Here is a 7,647-nt window from a genome sequence, read left to right on the forward strand (position 1 = left end):
CTCGAGCTGTGTCTGTCCCCCGGCTCCCGATGGCAGCCACCCAGCTTTTCAAAACACAAACCGGCTTATCTTAGGAACCTCAGGAAAAAAGAACAGTCAACATAAAGCAAGGAGAAGCCGGGACACAGCAGGACAAGAAAAAGACCGGGAAACCGAAAAAAAACCCAGGTGACCAAAATCCAGGGAGACCAAAAGCTGATTCTCTAGAAAGATCAGTGAAATAAAATGTCCTCTCACAAGACGGACAACACACACACTCACAAAGGAGACACAAAAGGGCAGCATCAGGAATGAAGAAGAGTTGGCCGACCCCCATGAAATGGACCACTTCTCCCCCAAACACTTATCACCACAGGTCAGTGTGTGGAGTAGATCAGCCTAAACTAGCCCTATAATTAATAAGTGAATTGAATTTATGATTTAAAAAAACCCAGAAAAGTAATATCCCTACTCAACTGGTTTTACTGGAGAATTCTACGAACCATTAAAGAATTGATACCAATTATGCATAATATTTTCTAGAACATAAAACAGGAGAGAACATATCTTTACTTTTGTTTTGGTGCCAGGGATTGGACCCAGGGGCCCTTTAATACTGAATCACATCCCCGGCCCTCTTTTTTTTTTTTTTTTTTGCTTAGGGCCTCACTAAATTGCTGAGGCTGGCCTTGAACTTGACATCCTCCTGCCTCAGCCTCCCAAGCCACTGGGATTATAGGCATGTACCCCCACACCCGGATCCTTACTGTTTTTCTGAAGCCAATATTCCACACAGGTACCAAAGCCAAAGATCATACTGAACAAGAAAACTACAGACCACTATCTATCATGAATATAGATTTTTTTAAAAAGCACTTAACAAAATATTAGCAAATAGGATCAGCACAATGTAAAAAAATATATATATACATTGTTACCAAGTGGAGTTTATCATGCCGGTTCAATATTTGAAAAGCCCTCAATACAATCACCATGTTAACAGGCTAAAGAAGAAAGATCACATGATAGGATCAATCAATGCCAAAACTTGATGGGAAAAATTCAACACCATGATAAAAACTCCAAAGAACATAAGAGGATTAGGAGAGCCTGCAAATACTCAGACTTCTGCTGCACCAAGTGGTGAAATGCTTTCCCCTGGAGACTGAAGACAAAGCCTCTGTCCACTCTCAGCACATGCTGCTGAGATCTGTGCAAAGGCAAGGAATTTAGGAAGCCAGAGGAGGTGGGTCAGAAGGAAGACGTAAGAGGGTCTTGATAGACGACGTGATTGGCAACGTGTTAATATATGAGTTCTCCCCAAACACACACGCAGGTTTAATGCAATTCCTATTAAAATATCTCATTGATTTTTTTTTTCTTTTTCTTTTTTTGGTACCAGGGATTGACCCCATGGGTGCCCAACCACTGAGCCACATCCCCATCCCTTTTTTATTTTTTATTTTGAGACAAGTTCTCACTAAGCTGCTTAGAGACTCAATAAGTTGCTAAGGCTGGCCTCAAACTTTCGATCCTCCTGCCCCAGCCTCCCCAGTTGCTGGGGTTACAGGCATGCGCCATCACATGCAGCAGGCTTTCCAGTAAGTTATTGCTAGAGCAATTCAATATCTGTAGGCAAAGAAATGAATCTCAACCTAAACCCCACACCTTGGGCCAAAAAAAAATTCACTCAAAACGTATCACAGACTTAAATGTAAAGTATAAGACTCTAAAATTATTTTGAAAAAAAAAAATCAGAGAAAATCTCCAGGATCTAAGGTGAGGCAAAGAGATCTTAGATTTAACACTGAAAGCAAATCCACAAAAGAAAAAAAAAATCTGATGAACTGAATTTCATCAAACTTAAAACTTTTGCTCTCCAAGACAGTTTGGAGATAAGTGGGATAAAATATTTTCAAGGGACATTGCTGACGATGGACTAAAAGAAATCTCACAACTCAACAGTGAGGCAATAAACAGCCCAACCAGAAAATGGACAGAAGACATGAAAAGACATTTTGCTAAGAGGATGCACAGCTGGCGATTAGAGCACTTGATGAAACTGTCCGACATCACTGGCCATTAGGGAAATGCACATGGATCACGAGGGTCGACTTTACAAAACGGCTACATAAGAAAAAGAGTGGTAACATCACAGGCTGGCAAGGGCCCAGAGAAACTGGGCCTCTCACACATTTGCTGGTGGGAATGGAAAACAATCCAGCCATTCTGGAAAAGAGTTTGACAGTTTCTTCAAAAAACAAACTAAACGTGAACTTATCACGTGACCCCACCGTTGTACCCCTGGGCATTTACTCAGAGAAATAAAAACTCATGTTCATGGGGCTGGGGCTGGAGCTCAGTGGTAGAGTGCTCACCTAGCATGTGTGAGGCCCTGGGTCTGATCCTCAGCACCGCATAAAAATAAATAAATAAAATAAAGGTATTGTGTCCATCTCCAACTAAAAAAAAAAATTAAAAAAAAAAACTATGTTCATATAAAAACCTATCAATGAATGTTTATAGCCGTTTTATCCACCGTAGCCACACACTGGAAACACCCAGGGTGTCTTTTTTCAATTGTTAAACTAACATGATACTATAGAAAGCTATGCAGAAAGGAAAAAGGAATCACCTTTTGGTGCACCTACAACTTGCATGACTCTCCAGGGAATCTGGATGCAAGCAACAGGGTGGCCATGCTTGTTATGGCAGCAGGAAACGGACTCATACACTCTTCCAACTCTGACTTCGTCTCCTGCCTCTCAGGCTGTGGCCCCTTGTCCTCCCTATCTGATAACATCATCCCCGCCACACAGGGGAAAAGGGATCCCCTTTAGTTCTATCTTCAAATGCAGCCCAAAGTATGAAGATGGAAAGGCCTTGCGGGGTTCCCCCAGCTGCCTTGCTCTGGACTTCCCACGGTCCCCTCATAGGGAAATCACTTGGGTAAGGTCTGGTCCAGGAGCCTTCAGTTAAATGTGAATTTCTGTCAGGTGTGGCTCACCTCAGGGACCAGCTTAGAGAGGGTCTTCCTTGCAGGAAGTGGGGGGAGTAAGGGGCCCTTGGAGACTGGGCGAGAAGGTGGGGGTAGGTGAGACTTTACCAGATCCATGACTCCCTCCTCCAGTCCCTTCTGGCAACGGATCAGGGGATGTGAAGAGGAGCAGACATTCCCTGCCCTTGGGACATTGGGACTGGCAGGACAGATGGGCAGGTGTGTACCTTCCACTAAGATAAGCCCCACTGTGTTCCTTGAGAAGGCAAATGAGATTCTGCGGGATCGTAACTGCAGGTCCTGTCAATCTGGCTGGCAGGGCAGAGGCAACAGGGATACCAAGAGGAGGCTTCTCCCAGACCTCAAGACAGAATTCACCAGGCAAAGGGGAAGTGATAGTTAAAACAGCCATTGCCGTGTCCCCGAAGATCCTACGCGCAGAGCACTAAATTGTCACTTGTTTTTCTCTCATGGAATCCTAACACCCATGCTGCAAGACAAATATTGGCTGTTTTAGAGATGAGGCTCAGAGAGGCTAAGTAAATTTCTGGAAGCCACACAGCTCCACTGAGCCTTTGGTCTTTTGGATTCTGAGCTCACCTTACTCTGCTACCTGTATCTGCCATCACCGGCTGGAAAGCAACCTGGAAAATGACGATCTCTTATGTTGTCACAAGAAATGTGGGAGAGACTCACGCCCTGGAGATCACAGCAATGGTATCACGGAGAAAGAAGAGGGGGACCGCGAGAGGTAATTCGTAATTGATCCTACCGTGAGGCTCACATGCCACCCTGTTTCCCCCAACAGGAGTTCTGTGCAAACACAAATCAAAGCATCCAACTGCGCTTCGGGGGATGGAGAGATGGGGCCCTACACAGCCCCCAGAAATGGACAGAAGGAACCCAGAAAACCCTGAGCAGGCCCATGTAAATGCTGAGGTTGAAACGCGGCCAGACTCGCTGAGCAACTGGGGCTATAAGCTAAGGAGCACGCACAGGACGGGTCTGGGGCTGCAGGGGATTGCCACTAACCTCAGCAGGAAGGCAGGGCCTGCCCCGCCTGGAACCAGCTGGCAGCTGCCTGGGGGCCCCTGGACCTGGAATCCTTGGCCTCTAAGCCAGCCTCCTGCAGGACGCTGCCCCACTCCCCTCACCCCCTCCTCAGCCACCTCCCAACGCTGCACTCCGTCACCTCCATTTTAGAGTTGGGGAAACTGAGGCTTGAGGGGCAAATCCTGGCCACTGAGACAGCAGGGGAAGTCGCTGGGGGTTCTAGAAAAGACTGTCCTTAGCCAGGCGCGATGGCGCACACCTGTAATCCCAGCGGCTGGGGAGGCTGAGGCAGGAGGATCGCGAGTTCAAAGCCAGCCTCAGCAAAAGTGAGGTGCTAAGCAACTCAGTGAGACCCTGTCTCTAAATAAAACACAAAATAAGGCTGGGGATGTAGCTCAGTGGTCAGTGTCCCTGAGTTCAATCCTGGATACATGTCATTTCTCTATGACAGAGAAAAATGGGTCCCACTTTTTTGCTTCCTTGTTTGGAAAACCGTGGCATGAGACATGGTGCATGGAGCCTTTGCTGCCCTTCTGTGACTTGGAGGAATATCATGGAAGACCCACACGGGATGGTGGAGAGTAAAGTCAAAGAGTCCAAAGTCCCAAGGGAGACCAGTGAGGAGGCTGCCACGAACAAGATGCCCATGTAGTAGAACACAGCAAAAAGATGTAATAAGATGCAACCCCACGTGACCAGGGAGCGGTGGTCATGCTTGACTTCCTCTCCTTGCCCAGCCAGCAGCCCTGAGGCCGCAGAAAGAGGGTGCCCCCCCATTCTAGCTCAGCTATGAGTTACTGATGAGAAAGAAAAGTGCAGTAGCCCCTCTTTCTTTAACAAATAATAATTGCTTAGCAATTGTAAGTAAGATCTGAAATAGGGAATTTCTCTGGGCATGGCAGTGCACACCTGTAATCCCAGCGGCTACGGAGGCTGAGGCAGGAGGATCACCAGTTCGAGGCCAGCCTTAGCAACTTAGCGAGGTCCTAAGCAACTTAGCTAGACCCTGTCTCAAAAGAAAAAATCAAAATGGCTGGGGTATGGCTCAGTGGTTAAGCACCCCGAGGTTCCATCCCCAGTACCAAAAAAAAAATTATCTAAAAGAATGGAAATGAAAAGTTGTAATTAACTGTAATGAACAAGGTTCCTGCTGGCCAGCTTTGCAGGCGCAGGGATGGCTCATGACACACATGTACACTCTGACGAGTCGTCTGTCCTCTGTCCTTACCCTAAGGGAAGAAGTCCCTGAAAGGCCGCAACACCCACACTGAAGACCCCTGTGCTGCAGGGACATCACTCAGATCACCGATAAGACCTGAGACAGCAACTGTGATAGTTCACGGTGGCTTGAAAATGTTCCCGTCCAGCTCAGAGATTCAGAAGTCAGCTTGCCCCCTTTCAGACATGCCCCCCGTAGCAGACATGACTACATTGCAAAAGTATAAGAACTTCGACATGAACCTGAAGCATTAGGAGAGCCAGCCCACCATCCCACTTATTCTGAGGGCTTTCAGTAAAGGGAAACCTGACAGTTCATCTCCTAAACCCAAATGCCACGCGATGGTATGTGTGTAGACACACATGTGTACCTGGGTGTTCTTTTTGGTCTCCACCCTGGTAACTGGCTTGGGGAGCATCCAGCACATTAATAATGGGATGGCAGCTAAAGGCCCATATGGCTGAACTCTAGATACACAGCCCTCTTGCTGTGCTGGGGATGGAACCCAGGACCTTGCACATGCTGGGTGAGCACCCCACCCCTGAGCCACATCCCCAGCTCTCTTTCCTTTTTTTGAGATGGAGTCTTGCTTAATTGTGCAGGCTGCCATTGAACTTGGGATCCTCCTGCCTCAGGCCCACGGGGCCTCTGGTATTACAGGGGTGCACCACAGCGCCCAGCAGACATACCCAACTCGTCTCTGTCTCGACTCCGGAGACAGTATTCCTTTGTTAAAGTCAAATTCTAGATCTTGGAAAGACTTAGTAGCAAGCTGGGCAGGAGTCAGAACCCTGTAAGGGACGTGTGGCCTCCCTGCCCAGTGTCTATCCTCCCGGGCCAGCAGCTGGCTTTCCCACTGGGAGAGCAGGACAGCCACTCCTCCCATGGAGCCTGGCCAGAGCCTTCCCCATCAGGGTCGGAGAAATCAGACTCCGAAGACCTCCCTCCTCAGAAGCTGCTCACAGGATCAAGAGACTCTGACCGGCTAATCGGAAGCTCCCTGCTCCTGGGGACTAAGGGGGTCTCCAGGCTGAAAAGGATGGGGGTCAACATCTTTTTCTTCATTATGGATCCACTGGTCCTGTCTCCAGCACAGTGTTTAACAGCAGCCCTCTTGCTTAAAATTTAAAATGGACATCTCCCTCTCCATCTCTAGCCATTCCTCTTGCAGAACGAGCTGCAGAAAAACATTGCATCTAAGGACCCCAAGTTAAGAATTCTACTATTGCAGCTGGGTGTGATGGCGCGTGCCTGTAATCCCAACAATTTGGGAGGCTGAAGCAGGAGGATGGAAGGTTTGAAGTCAGCCTCACAACTTTGCCAGGCCTGAAGCAACTTACCAAGACCCTGTCTTAAAATATAAAAAGGGCTAGGGATGTGGCTCAGTGGTTAAGTGCCCCTGGATTCAACCCGGGTACCAAAAAATAAAACAAACAACGACCCTACTATTAGCCAGCAGAGTGGTGCGTGCCTATAATCCCAGTGACTCAGGAGGCTGGAGGATGAGGATCACAAGTAAGAGGCTAGCCTGGACAACTTAGTGAGAATAAGAGATCCTGTCTCAAAATAAAAAGAGCTGGGATGTAGCTCAGTGGTAGAGCAGCCCTGGGTTCAATCTCTGGTACCAGGAGAGGGGGGAAAAAACTCTGCTATATTTATAAAGGATGAAACAGAAAATCACTATCTGGCAAACACCATAGTAATCATCGTTGCAAGCCAGTTTCTTACAAAAACACCCTGTACCCTCTAGACAGAGGCCCTCTGGTTCTGTTTCTCTGAATAACTGCCTAAAACGGACCCCGTGTAAAAATGCCCTGTTAGCGGGGACACCAGCTCAAAGGTGCAGAGATTTGGAGAGAGGTCCCAGGCAGAGATGGGGAAGGGCCCTCAGGTAGAGGCTCCAGGCTGGACAGGTTGAGGGGAGAAAGGTCAGGGGCAGCCAGTCCAGAAGGTGGAAGTGGAGCTGGAGGGACAGAGGATGGGGGAGGAAGGTGAGGTAGCTGCTCCGAGGCCCTGGTGGTGAAGTCTCTCTGCAGATGCTGAGGACTGCAGAGTGCAGTGACTCAGGACTGGGCTTTGGGACAGAACTGGTGGGACAGTGGGAGGTGAGAACGAGAGGGTCAGGGCTTCAAGGCTTCCAGGGAGGGGATAGGGCTGTGGGGGCAGGGCTGTGAGGGTAGGGCTGTGAAGGTGGGGCTGGTGGGGGGCGGGGCTTGAGGGGCAAATCCTGGCCACTGAGACAGCAGGGGAAGTCGCTGGGGGTTCTAGAAAAGACTGTCCTTAGCCAGGCGCGATGGCGCACACCTGTAATCCCAGCGGCTGGGGAGGCTGAGGCAGGAGGATCGCGAGTTCAAAGCAGCCTTCAGCAAAGTCGTAGGTCGCATGAAGTCCATACGTC

At 48.7% G+C, this 7,647-nt stretch overlaps 1 protein-coding gene across 1 annotated transcript in view; it reads right to left on the reverse strand.

The window, feature by feature from the left end:
- The window catches only part of Col26a1 (collagen type XXVI alpha 1 chain), a 128,814-nt gene that overhangs the window by 86,418 nt on the left and 34,749 nt on the right, over nt 1–7,647 (reverse strand). The window lies entirely within an intron of this gene.

Source organism: Marmota marmota, unplaced genomic scaffold, assembly GCF_001458135.2.
Source record: "Marmota marmota marmota unplaced genomic scaffold, marMar, whole genome shotgun sequence".
NCBI lineage: Eukaryota > Metazoa > Chordata > Mammalia > Rodentia > Sciuridae > Marmota > Marmota marmota.